Source organism: Arachis ipaensis, chromosome B02 (assembly GCF_000816755.2).
Source record: "Arachis ipaensis cultivar K30076 chromosome B02, Araip1.1, whole genome shotgun sequence".
Taxonomy (NCBI): Eukaryota; Viridiplantae; Streptophyta; class Magnoliopsida; order Fabales; family Fabaceae; genus Arachis; species Arachis ipaensis.
Genome location: NC_029786.2, coordinates 81,611,215 through 81,625,389, shown reverse-complemented (window position 1 = coordinate 81,625,389; position 14,175 = coordinate 81,611,215). Strand labels below are relative to the sequence as shown.

The 14,175-nt window shown below is 34.7% G+C and overlaps 1 long non-coding RNA gene across 1 annotated transcript; it reads left to right on the top strand.

Annotated features, from left to right (window-relative positions):
- LOC107628415 lies at positions 11,999-13,869 on the top strand. Its single transcript, XR_002355816.1, has 3 exons — positions 11,999-12,151; positions 12,235-12,384; positions 13,829-13,869. It is a non-coding gene; the product is annotated as an uncharacterized LOC107628415 (long non-coding RNA).

Below are 14,175 nucleotides of genomic sequence, written 5' to 3'. Positions count from 1 at the left end.
TGGTTTATATTGTGTTTAATTGAGTGGTTTTATCAAGTCTTTACCCACTTATTCATATGATTAGCATGATTTTACAATTCCTTCCTAGTTTAGTTCTATGGTTGAAAACTTGCTTCCTAGAGATCTTTTAGTTGTGTATTTTTATTCTCCTTTATCCCATTCGATGTCGTGATCCGTGTGTTAAGTGATTCAGGCTTCATAGGGCAGGAATGGCCTAGAGAATGGAGAGGAAGCTTGCAAAAATGGAAGGAACACAAGGAACTAAGGAGATGACCAGCAAACGTTGACGCGCGCGCATGGCTCACGCGAGCGCGCAGAATGGAGAAAATCGCAGCGACGCGTACGCATGGATTGGAGTCTGCACGAGTGACGCGAAAGCGTAAACGACGCGCACGCGTGACAGGGAAAATCGCTTAATGACACGAACGCGTGGACGACACGTACGCGTTACCTGCGCGATCTGCAGAATTAACAGAAAATGCTGGGGGCGATTTCGGGCCGCGTTTTGACCCAGTTTTCAGCCAAAAAACACAGAATAAATCCAGGAAACATGCAGAGACTCAACACACATCTTAGACATAATAGACATAGAGTTTCAGATACATTAGGATAGTTTTTAGGTTTTTAGAACTGAATTTAGAGAGGATTACTTTCCCTCTAGGTTCACTTTACATTCTTTGCTTTTGCTTTCGGATATTGAAGAGCCATTACCTCCGTTGAAGACATTATTCTAGTTTGTTTCTTTACTTACTCTTTTATTTATTTATAACATATTCTTAATTCTTGCTTAAGTAGTAATTGGATTATTTTCATGGATTGTTGATGCAAAAGATCACCTTTACTTTTAATTAATTTTAAGTCTCTATTTTATTTTAATTAATTTATTATGTCTTCTTATATTTTTCTGAATATTATATCCATGTCAATGGAGTAGACTCCATACTTGACATGGGGGTTGATTAAGAGGAGACACTTGAGTTGGAAGGCTTAAGTGTTGATTAAATTGGAAGTTGTTGGCTAGTTCTGTATTTACTAACGCTAGACCTTCCCAAGGGAGAGGACTAGGATTTGCGAATAAGGATTAGCTCAATTACTTGACTTTCCTTTATTTAGTAAGGGTTAACTAAGTGAAAACAACAACCTTTTTAATACTACACTTAAGAGATCCCAACAATCATAGAACTTCCAATTAATCATTCCCCCAGTCAAGGCTTTTTATTTAGAATATCAATAATCATTCTTAGTTTATTTTTATTGCTATTAAATTTATTTAATTGCTCATTATTTAACTCTCAAAACTCTCGGAAAATTCCTAATTAATAAAATAGCACCCTTTCTTGCAACTCGTTGGGAGACGACCTGAGACTCATACTCCCAGTATTTTTATTTCTAAAATTTGTGACAACTTTTCTAAATTGACAAGGCGGATCTTAGCTGATTAAGAATTGTACTCACAACGTATTCCATATTTTGATTTCTTAATTAGCCGACTTCTGCCGACCCGTCAACGACCGAGTCGCTCCAGCCACCGGCAACGGTAGTTGAGGCCTCGGGAAATGCGCCACCTCAAGTGGAGCTGAATTAGCGGCGAGAGAGCGTAGGTTAAGGTTCTATATACGTTATACAGTAGCAAACCCTTCTTCGTTGAATACGCCATTGTTTCTTCTTCAGCTTCAGCTACTACTACTACTACTACTACAGACTGGAGTAAAGTATTCGGTGGGCGAGGGTGTATGATAGAGGCCCAAGGAAGAAGCACATTAATTGAGCCTATGGGACTTGATCTTAGCCAAAAGGAGTCCTTGAACAATTACAGAAATATAAAAAAAATATTCATTTAATATGAAAAAAAACATCCTAATATTTAACAAAAGAAACATCCAGTTATATTTTAGCAAAAATAATTAAATATCTATAAAACTTAAAAAAATATGAAATTCTTAAAGAAATAGAGACATTCACATTTGCAATACAAAAAAATTCAAAAAATATATAAAAGAACATCCATTTAGTATGAAAAAGAAACATTCTGATAATTAGCAGAAGAAACATCCATATATATTAACTCGTAGAGATTTTAGATTCACCCAAAGGTATTTAACTGATTTTTTATTAATACCCTTTTAGTTTCTAGCATTACTCTTTTCCTTATCATCGTTATGTGTTTCTTTTCTTTTTGTGGGTTCATATCTTCTATAAGTATTTAAGAAGCTTCGTTGTTGCTTTTAAATATGTCATAAGTTAGTGGTGCATTAGTCCATTATTACTTATAAATAGTGTATATTAGATTTAAGTCCGTGCATTCTATGAAACTAAAATAAATTAATTTTTGGTAAATTATATCCAATAATTTTCTCGTTATCTTTTGTAGTGGTCAATCATAATTTTTTTTATTTATATGGTGATGTTGGTAATGATTATGATCAAAATAATTATAGTGGCAAACAAATTGTGAATAGTACCTTTCACATTTAAAAATTAGGTGATAATAATATTATTAGTAAATATAAAATTGTGTTTTGTCTCACATTATTGTTATCATTACTAAGTGGTTGTAAATATATTGAGAGGTACAACTAATAATGATGTTCGTGTAAAAAGTGTTTGATTTTCACATATAATTAAGGATCTCTTTTAAGTTGTGTTCTTTAAAGTGAGTTATAAATTAAACTACTATTAGTGTAAATTTCTCATTGTTATATTGTATGGTGAATTAATCAAAGCATATAAGAGAAACTTAATAAAAAGGATGGTGGAAAGGGAGAGAAAATTGATTTGCATGGAGCATGGGAAGAGAAAGACTTAAAAAGTTTTCTAGAAGGAATGGAGAAGATTTTTGAAAAGAGGAGTGTTAGGAGGTTAATAAATTTTGTGATTTGTAGTTATTAATTAGTAATTATTAATATTTTTAATGGTGTGAGATTATATTCAATGGTGTGAGAATACTCATTCTGTTTTTGCTAATTAAGTGTTGGCCAAATTTTAATAAAAATATTGGTCCTTAAAATTTTTTAAATTTTTATACTTGTATTTTCTTTTTATATGTTTTTTTTATTTTTTATTTTGTGATTAAAATTAATTAATAGGTATATAGTATGAAAAAAAAATAGAATTCTTATAGTGATTTTATAATTTACAAAAAAATTTATAGTATGATTAAATGGTTAGGTTATCAAAAATTAGGTTAAATTAAGAATTAAAGTTAATTATGATAAATTAATTAATTTCATCCAATAATTATTAGACACAGGGACGGATTTAAGGGGAGGGGTAAGTAATAATCTTAGTTCCCAACAAAGTTTATGAAGACTTTCACATATACCAGTGTACTTGACTAATAGTCATCCAGATATTAATAAAAAAAATAGAAACGGTTGAGATGTTAGAGGAAATAACTGAAGTGCTTTTTAGAATATTTAGAACATGGTGTGTAATAGACCTGTCTTGTCGGTTGTACATAGATGTTGCAGGAAAATTTTGTGTCCCTCTTCTTGGTAGATTGCACTAATGTAGCATTGATGGCTTATAAATGGCTTTTGGTTCAGCTAGCTTAATTATATTAGGACTTAGGTCCAATGCTCTATTATGGATTTTTTTTTTCTAAAAAAAAATGAGCCTCAGTAGAGATGCGATTTTGGAGTTAAGCCTCAATGTAGTTCTTGAAGTTGCACTCGAGCCTCATAGTAGTCCCTGAACTTAAAAGTTATCTATATTCATCCCTAAAGTTGCACTTCCTGAACTTAAAAGTTACCTCAGTAGAGATTTCTGCCCACCTGACGCTACCGGAAAGCTAAATTGACAGGCTTCATGACACGTGGGCATTACAAAAACGACACCGTTTTGGCTGTGGTGCCAAAATGACATGAAACAACGTCGTTTTACATTGAAAACCTCCCTCCCTCAATATTACACTAACGTATTGTCTCCTTCCTCTCAAAACACAAAACAAACACAACACAAAGTGAGGTTTCTTCTTCTCTGATACAGTCACTGATAAACCCATATTTTATGATATATTTTATGCTTAGTTTGAGTAATTTATTCAATCCTTCACCCACTTATTCATATTAATTGCATGGTTTTACTTTCCCTTCCTTATTATGTGATGTATGTGAAAAACATGTTTCCTATGCTTTAAAATTAATTATTTTAATTACTTTTATTTCCATTCGAAGCTGTGATTAGTGTGTTGAGTAGTTTCAGATCTTCTAAGGTAGGAATGCCTCAAAGGATGGAAAGAAAACATACAAAAATGGAAGGAAAGCACAAAACGAAATTTTTGGAGAAACTGGCATCCACGCGATCACATGGACGACGCGGCCGCATGCCAAGCACGAAGAAGCAGCGACGCGGCCGCATGACTGACGCGACCGCGTGACAAGGAAAACTCCGAATGACGCGACCGCGTGACCCACGCGGACGCGTGATAGAGGCCACGCACCAGAAATTGCAGAAAATGCTCCCAGTGAATTCTGAAGCCCTTTTTGGCCCAAATCCAAGTCCAGAAGGCATAGACCAGAGGTTATGAAGTGGGGGAATGCATCCATTCAAGGAGAGTCTCCACTTTAGTTAGTTTTCATGATTTAGATTTAGTTTAGAGAGAGGTTCTCTCCTCTCTCTTCTCTCTTTAGGATTAGGATTTAGAATTAGGATTTTTATTCGCTTTCAGGATTATCTCTTTATCAGGTTCAATATTCCCTTTTATTTACTTTTGCAATTTAATTTATGAATTCTTCCATGTTACAGATTACTCTTTTGAATTAATGTTATTTGAGGTATTTCAGTTAATATTGCTTTATTTTATTTATGTTGCTATTATCCCCAATCTGAAGACATTTTTATTCCAGTAGATTTACTTTTCTCCTTTTGGTCTTGGTTAAGAAATCAGTAACTCAGGAGTTATCAAACTCAAACATGATTGATAATTGTCATCTTTGTTAATTAAATTGAGCTTCAATAATCCCAATCTTTTCCTAGGAAATAAATAGGATCCGAAGATCAAACCAATTAATCCCTTGACCTTCCTTTATCTTAGTAAAGGTTAACAAAGTGGAATTAAGATTCAATTCTCATCATCATTGATAAGGATAGCTAGGATAGGACCTCCAATTTCTCATACCTTGCCAAAAATTTATTTACAGTCATTTATTTATTTTACTTGCCATTTAAATTGCTTGTTCTTCATTGACTTTATTTGCTAATTAGACTATTCGCTCCTCATTCTCAAAACCCCAATTTACAATCTCCATAACCAATAATAAGAACATACTTCCTTGCAGTTCCTTGAGAAGACGACCCGAGGTTTGAATACTTCGGTTATCAATTTATTTAGGGGTTTGTTACTTGTGACAACCAAAACGTTTGTACGAAGGGATTTCTGTTGGTTTAGAAACTATATCTACAACGCGACTATTTTTATAAATTCTTTACTAGCAAAAATCCTAACATCAGTCACCAATGGTGCATGTGCGATTGCATTAACCGTACCGATTTCAGTAAAAAACTTAGGCTCTGAAGTATCGCTGTTGTCATCTCCTTCATACACAAAGTTGGGAAGGCTGGTTTCTTTGAAATAGGTAAGCCAAAATTGAAAAAATGTGGTTTTTCTATTTTTTGATATTGTTGTTAATCTAATATTCACAAAAGTTCAGGCCATTTTTTTTCGATTATAATCTGTGGGTATAAACACCTCTGTTTTGTGCTCTGTGCTAGGGTTTGATCAGAACTGGATTTCTTAGTGGTTTGGCCAACAAAATTATAGACTGGGAGTGTTTCTTGTGTTTTGATGATATGGAAACTTGTTCTTTATGTGTTAGGGTTTACTGCAGTTAGTTGTGAAGTTTCTAAATTGTTAATGTGTTTCAGGATAATGACTCTGATCAATGAATTTTTTTTTAAATTACAGATGGGTGATCCATTAATTACTATCAGGTATGTGTTGAAAGAGTTCTCTAATTTTGAGGATAGTTGCTAGACTGGTCATGGTAATTAATTTATGATGAGTTTAGATTTTGATGATGTTAATTGGTTTGCATTTATTGGTGTCCCTTTATGGTATTATTGAATTGATATATCCAAGAATTAATGTATTTGTATGTAACTTATGTCTGAATATATTGATTTTTAATTGTACCAATTTTGTCAATCTGGCACATCAATGGGTGGAGGGAGCAGTTTAAGTGTTATAAATTGTTAAGTGATTGTGTCAAAAGCTTATTACAGATTACAGTGAAGAGTTCAATTTCATCAGGTTTAAAAGGATGGATATTTGGTTAGAACTTAGAAATCCAATTGCATATTTGAATGTAGTTGCTTTACTCTGTTGGCATTTCAGTTCCTTTTAATTAGTAATTTAGTTTTTTAGTACTGTTTTGTGCTTGAATAAGGAGTTGTGGTGCATATTTTTAAAGAGAGTTTGTAGTATGTTGTGTGCAACTGCAACTCTTCATTTTGGGCCTGTCCAGGGTGAAGATTTTATTCTGTGAAAATTAGGCTCACTAGTGCACTTACTGATGAAGTTTTGCTGTTGCTATTTTATGAAGTTGTGGGTGTGCATGTGCCTTTTTTATTCGTTGTGTTTATTCTGCAATGATACTTTGTAGGATAGAATTTTGAACATGTTGATGCAGGGACTATTTACGAGAGTAATGCAATGGATTTTTGCAATTTGGATAGACAGTTATCTTAATTTTAAGGACACAGTTATCTTAATTTTAAGGCATCTTTTGTGATTGTACAGCTTGTCTGTTTTTGTTGAACTTTGACCTTGCACGATCACACTAGAACTAAAGATCTTTTGAGATTTGAAATTTCTTGTAGCTCACCAATTTTTTGTACCTCATTCGGGATATCCATATTAATCTTCTTAAACGAACTTAATGTGTCATGATAATGGATTCTGAATTTGACTGATTTACCTAACTCTTTTTTTTATATTGGGTTGGTTTAGTTAAACTGAATATAATATGTCGTTGATGTCTTGTATACATATGGTACAATAAAATTACATTCAGATATTTTTGTGTTAACTTTAATTATAAAGTTTTGCAATTGCCAATAAGTTAACTTAGCTATTGGAATAGTCAAGCTGTTTGATGAATTTCGTTTGGACTAGTGGATTAGTTGTTGGAAAGGGAATGTAAATTTTAATGGTTTGATCCATCAAGATTCAAGTGAGTGTCTAGAGAACTGTTATCCTTAATTACATCAAAATAATGTTCTTGATGTAACACTTTCTCAGCACAGCTGGATCTGATTTCTTGATGTGACATCAATAATGTTTATTCCTTTCTTATTAGTGGACAATAATTTATTATTCTATCCTTTCACATTTCCAATCTATTACTAGCAGTGATGTCTGATTTCAATTCTAAATTCGCATAGGTCATCTGGGCGGAATTTGACAAGTTAGAGAGCAAGGGTGGAATCTTGCAGCAGGTACTTCTTCTAGGCTATCATTCTGGCTTCCAGGTTTGGCATGTTGATGAATCAAACAATGTACGTGACGTGGTTTCTAGACATGATGGTCCTGTTTCTTTTATGCAAATGGTTCCAAATCCAATTGCATCAAAGAGATCAGAAGACAAGTTTGCAAATAGCCGCCCACTGCTGGTAGTTTGTACCGATGAATTCTTTGCCAGTGGTACCAATGTTCAGGATGGGTCAAATGCCCCTTACAATGGGGGCACTTCGAACTCACATGACCAAATGAGTGGCAACTATCTGCCAACCACTGTTCTGTTTTATTCTATTATGTCTATGTACTGAAATTTAGATCAGTTGTCTATTCGGTGAGGTGCAGTTCTCGAGTAATTGCTGTAGCTCAATCCACTCAGGTATACTTTCTCTTTTATTTTTGTTTATCAATCGCCTTCAATACCTGCTTTCTTGAAATAACTAATGGAGTCATTGTTTCACAGATACACTATTTTCAATACCTTCAATAGGCTGCTGTTTATATATGCTGAATTATTCCTGGGCTGATAGTGGTTATACATGCTATAAAATGTCTTGTTTGTATGTAACAGTGCTGTTTAGGGACTAGTCTGATGTCACTTACATTAGTTTAGGGACTAGTTTGATGTCACTTATAAAAGTGTAGGGACTATTTTGGTGCTCGAAAACAAGTGTCTAACAGCTTTTCATGATGTGGTCCCTCTAAAAAGAAAGTTCTCCAAGCACGATGAAAAAATAACTTCAGGGAGTAGCAATCCACCAGGAAACAGTCAACCAGCAATGAATCCCCCACCTAACCCTATGCAAGGTGCAACATAGGGGAATGCTACAAGGTTTGCAAATTTCATGAAGTTTTATGTCCACCCCTGGATTCAAGGCACCCAGGCACAAAAAATGAAGATTAGGATGATTATGTTTAGGGACAGGGGACACATGGTGTCTTTGTGTATCTATTTTGCTGAAGTTTTTTACCATGTATGCTTTCTTAAACGTTGTCTTAGTGTTGGAGATTTTAGTATCTGAAACTTATGAGGACAAAATGTTAACAACTTTGAGATACTTGGTGTTTTGGTTCTATAATGCCTTTTTTGGATGAAACATTACCAATATGAATTATGACTTTCTTGAATTGAGTTTTGTCAGCTTTTTGGTTATATTTTGTCCTGTGTTATAGAATTAAGAGTAATTCAGACTCTGTCCATTTTCATTTCATTGAACAGAAGTATGCATATAATCAAACACTTTAATTTACATTTCTTTCAAACAAAAGGACAGGAATAAGTACATGAACAACATATGCATATAACATGCATGTCATTTGTTTTTGGCTAGATACAGTTGACCCTGTTGTCTATCCAACTTTAATACAAGAACACCAACTACAATCAGCAGCATGAACACAAACAGCAAAATCCCCCCCCCCCATTTTTAGAACCCTAATTTCAGCCTCTAATCTACCAAATTTTCAAGCAATCTTCATCTTCCATTCTTCATTGTCAACTGAATGCCTTGTTCTATCATCACATGCTATGACATCTTCTTCTAAAACTTTATCAACCTACAAAAACAATCCACATCATTTCTTACCCACAGTCTGCATAGCCAAGAAAATTTAGTCAGCAAATTTTATATCCATAAATACAGCAATCAACAACAATAATACTTACATTGTAGTTTGGACAACCCATGAACGGTCTCCCTGGATTAGAATTCGTCCTTGACCACTGCAGCACTGGTCTCGACCCGCAGCCACACCATTCTGGCAAACGTGATTCTCTATTTCTATTCATTCTCCTCATGATGCTTCTAAATGATCGTGGATTGTTCGAGCTCCCAGCTGCATTGCTCGCGCTTGCCATAACAGTCGGGCTTGAAAGATGGAGAAGACAAGAACAGGGAACCGAATAGAAGAGAAGACAGAGCGTTGTGGGCTTCAAAATTGGGGATTAGGGTTTTAACTTGATTTGAGGGACCAAATTGATTCCGGACAGTTTGCTCTACCACATCAGCTAGCTTTTGTAATGCCTACGTGTCACGAAGCCTGCCAACTCAGCTTTCCGGTAGCGCCAGGTGGGCAAAAATTGCCGAAAGGACAAGTTTGAGTCCCGGAGTGCAACTTCAAAGATGAATATAGGTAACTTTTAAGTTCAGGGACTACTATGAGGGTCGAGTGCAACTTCAAGGACTACATTAAGGCTTATCTCTGCGATTTTGTCATTAGACTAGTGTAATGGTTTAATTTAGATTTTGTGATGAAATATATATATATATATATATTGTTTAAATTAAGAAAATATTTAGAATATAGCTTTCCTGCATATATTATAACTTTTTAAACATATATTAGTATTTAAAACCTTTTCTATTTCATAAATATGATTTGGAATAAATTAACTTAGCACGACTCTATTATGTATACATAATGACTTGAAAATTTTATTAAAAATAATAGTATGTATAATTTTAATATTTAATAATATTCATCAATTACGATCAATATTAAAAAATACACATATATAACTAATTAAAGTTATTATGCTAGGTGGAGCTTCATTGTATGATTGGATTATATTGTTCACAACCTCCTTGCACTAGACTTGACTTCAACAATTTTTTAACTTGCTCATTGCAGCTGCTGGTCTTTTAAGCAAAACTCAAGGGTTATTTATGGTAATTCATCGTACACAATATGACAAAAATTTTAATTTTAATCGGACCATACTTGACATACCAGTATTACAATAAAGTGAATGGCACACTTGAAAATTTTTTCAAAGTTTAAATTCATATACTATTATAATGAATGTATTGTAAAAAGTATCACTTAATAGTGTAGTGATAATAAAAAGAGTTGATATTCTTTATATATTAGAATTTAGATTTTTCTACATGTATTTATATTATTTGTATTTTTTATTTGATTTAGAGTTATTTTTATATTTCTTTTTTTAAAATTAATTTGAACATCTATAATCATATAAAAATTAAGATCCAGAAATTTCAAAAAAAAAATCTTATTAAGAACTAATTTTGATTTATTTATTCATTACATACCTTAACCTCAGAAATTATTTTATTAAAGATAATTAAAGCAAATTTTGATTGATTGAGTTTAAAGTAATTTAAGATTTTATCTGATTTTATAATTATCGAATTATTTTCTATATTCAAATAATAAAGTTTAACAAATTGATAGTTAAATATATTTTTAAGTAATTTTAAAGGATTAATTTGGATTTCAAATTAATATGATATACTCTAATTTTATTAAAATTATCATCAAATTCCAATTTAATCCCAAATTCTCAAATCAAACCTTAACTAAACAAAATCCTAATTTTTCTACCTTAATAAGATAACGGATACCAAAATTGTTTTCTTCTATATATTTATATAAATTTTAACTAATAAATATCTAATATAAATACTATATGCTATGTGTATTAAACAAAAAGACTACTAACCTTTAAACTGTTAAAGAGAAAATAAAGATTAATAAACTATTAAACCATGATTCACTATGCATGCTTCTTTTGAACATCAATTCTCTTCTTTGACCTCATCATTAATTTTCTTTCTTTTCCTTGCTTATTGTTACACGCCGCCACTAACCCTTTTTTCCCAAAACCCAATTACTATCAGCTTCAGAAAAAACTAAAGAAAGAAAAGAAAGGAGGAAAGAAAGGGAAGAGATGGGAAGGGAGACGCAGGAAAGGGAGAAGGGGGAAGGAGAGGAAGGCGGCGCGGTGGGTGTCACCGCCACTGCCGCCGCCGCTATTGGTAAGGGAGAAGGAGATCTGAGAGGAAGAGGGTGCCGGGGATGAGAGAGCAGCAACAGAAAGAGAGATCCGCGAGAAGAGGACGAAGAAGACCACACCTAACCACGTTCAGCCCGTCGACGCGCCGCCACTGCACAGCGTCGCCGCCATGCCTTCGTTGCCATTGAACGCCGTCAAGCACGAAGGGAGCCAGACACCGCGGGGAAGAAGTTGCTCGTCGCGTCATAGTCACCGTCGCTGGGGCTGTGAATCGCCGCTGTGAACCGCGCGAGAGCCAGTGAAGGAGGGGGCCCCTGCTGCGTCACCGGTGAGCTTCCATTAGCGCCGAACCGCCATGCCGTCGCCGCTATCGTTCAGACTGTCGGAGACCGTTACTGAGCTCCTCGCTGCTGGGAGTTACCGTCGGAGCTGTGGCTGCCCCACCGCCGCCTCTGCTGCCGGAAACCGTCGCTTCTCTGAATTCTCTATTGGTAAGCTCTAACCCTGCCTCAGCTTCTCTATTCGTTAAATTCTCCATTCCCATGAGTTATTGCTGAGGCTGTTTGTGATAGGGACCGCCGTTCTTACCACTGTTGATGAAGCCCATCGGAGTTGCTCGAAGGTTATTGCCACTCTATTTGGTTCTATTGGAAGATGCACTGTTGCGGGTGTGGTTGCCGAAAACTGCCGCGGGAACCCGTGCCTTCTTGGTAAACTCTAGCCCTGTTCTGGTTTTCCCTCACTGTCGGTCAATCCTGGTTACTATAAGAGTTGTTGTCGAAGTTGTTTATGCCAGGGATTGTTTATCACGAGTTGCTTTGTTGTACGTCGCCGTCGGAGCCACCATTCCACTACTGCCGTCTTTGCTCTGAGCAGTTTGTTGTAGCAAGTATTGTTGTCGTTGCGGCTGTTCGGTTTAGTCGCTCCTCTTTAGTACGGTAAGCTATTCCTTATTTCAATTTCAAACTTTGTCAGTCGTTGCTCCATTATATGTTAAGATTCTGCGACGTTAATGTTTTAGGATCGAGATCCGGTTGCTGTACGTTGGTGAATTTAAGTTACTGCTGTGGGTGCGGATACCATGGAGCTGCGGTTGTGGTTGTTACCAATGTCGGGCCGAGAGGAAAAGAGTTTCGGTGACGTGTTTAGTTTATAGTCTCAACTAATTGAGGTAGGGGTTTTCTTAAAATTTATTTTATATTACAGAGTTGTTATAAATAGATATTGATGCAAAAATATACTTCTTTGATTATATTTGTCTTGTGGATGTGGTTGTTTGATTGCTTGAGTGATGTACGGTTGTTGATAAGAAATGGGTTTGAAAAGTTGTTTACTTGGGTATTATGAAAAGTGGTTTTTTTTAGTTTGGAGTTAAAGCGATTTGATTTTGAGTCGGTCTGATTTTATAAATAATTTAACACTTGAGCTGGTTTGATTTTAAAAAGAGTTTTATTGTTGGAATTGGTTTGATTTTAAAATAATTTGATATTGGAACTGGTTAATGTTTGAGATTTGGAAATGGTTGAGAAAAGGTTTGAGAAAAGTTTGGATGGGATCCGAAAAAGGGTGGCAGTGTCCGAGTTTTAGAGTAGATGCTGCCGAAATTTCATAAAATTGGAAGTTTTATTTGAAGTAATTAATTAAAAAGATTTGTTCTTAAACATTATATGTTTTAAGATTGATTTATTTATCAGAGAAAGAATTATGTTTTGAATTGGGATTGTTAAAGGATGGAATGGAAAGAAGGATGATGAGGATTTTCTTTGAAATATGGTTTTTGAATGAATTTGGAAATGAGATTTGGATTGATGGATGATTATGATGTTGAGAATGTTGAGATATGAATTTTGAATTATTCACATGGCTTATGAATTTGAATTATCTGAGATACGAGGTTCCCTGGATAAAGTACCATGGCTTGCCACCACGTGTACCAGGTTGAAAACTCGATACTCTGTTGACCCTACGACGTAAGTGTGACCGGACACTATATAAATTCCCGGGAATGTTATCCCCATTGAGCAATATTGATTATTTGAGAAAAAACAACTATGCATAGACTCTTGGGGATGCACGACGGGGGACAGTCTAAGGACAATTCAGACTTGTCGGGTTGGCTGGATAACCGACAGATGAGCCTCATCAGCCATAGGACAGGCATGCATCATATGCATTTGTATTCTTTGCTTGAGTTTGAACTTGTTTTGGTTTGCCTAATTGCTAAACTGTTCTTAACTGCTACTTGAACTATTTGCTGTAGCTGCTACCTACTTGTGCTTTCCTTGTCTGTCTTGCCTGTGTTTGTTCTGGCGTGCTACATTTGAGAATGAATTTTGGTGCTGAATTAATGATTGTGTTGTTTGATTGTGTGGTTGGTTTCTGATTGAGATTTTCTTATAAGAAAGGAAAGGTTTCAGATTTCTAAAAGAATAAACATTGTTTCTTTGAAAAGGTTTTGAACGATTACCTATTGGTTTTTAAAAGATTCATAAGGCAATGATAATCACTGAGTTTGAAAACAGTTTTCTTATAAAATATCTTCTTATGACAACTTTGAAACTCCGTGGTGAGACCGTGTGGTTAGGTTCTCACCCCCTACAGTTTTACCTTTTCAGGAACCGGATGAAGAAGCATTAAGAAGAGTTATACTGCGTTTGGTTTATATATTATTGTATTAATTAGATTATTTTCTTCCCTCGCCTTTGTTATTACAATTTTGTAAGAGGGATAGGAGTTGTATGTTATATATATATATATATATATATATTGAATTATAAGATATTATGTAAGAAGTCTTGTATATGAATCTATGTCTGCTTGTTTTTTTAAGATAAGATATTTACTTCCGGCTTTTAAAGAAATCAGCGATACAGTGTCGAGTCACAGGCTCCTATTTTAATATTTAGTATGTAAAGTAGTCGTAATACTTCTTGCTAGCAGAGTAGCGCAGCCGGAAGCGTGA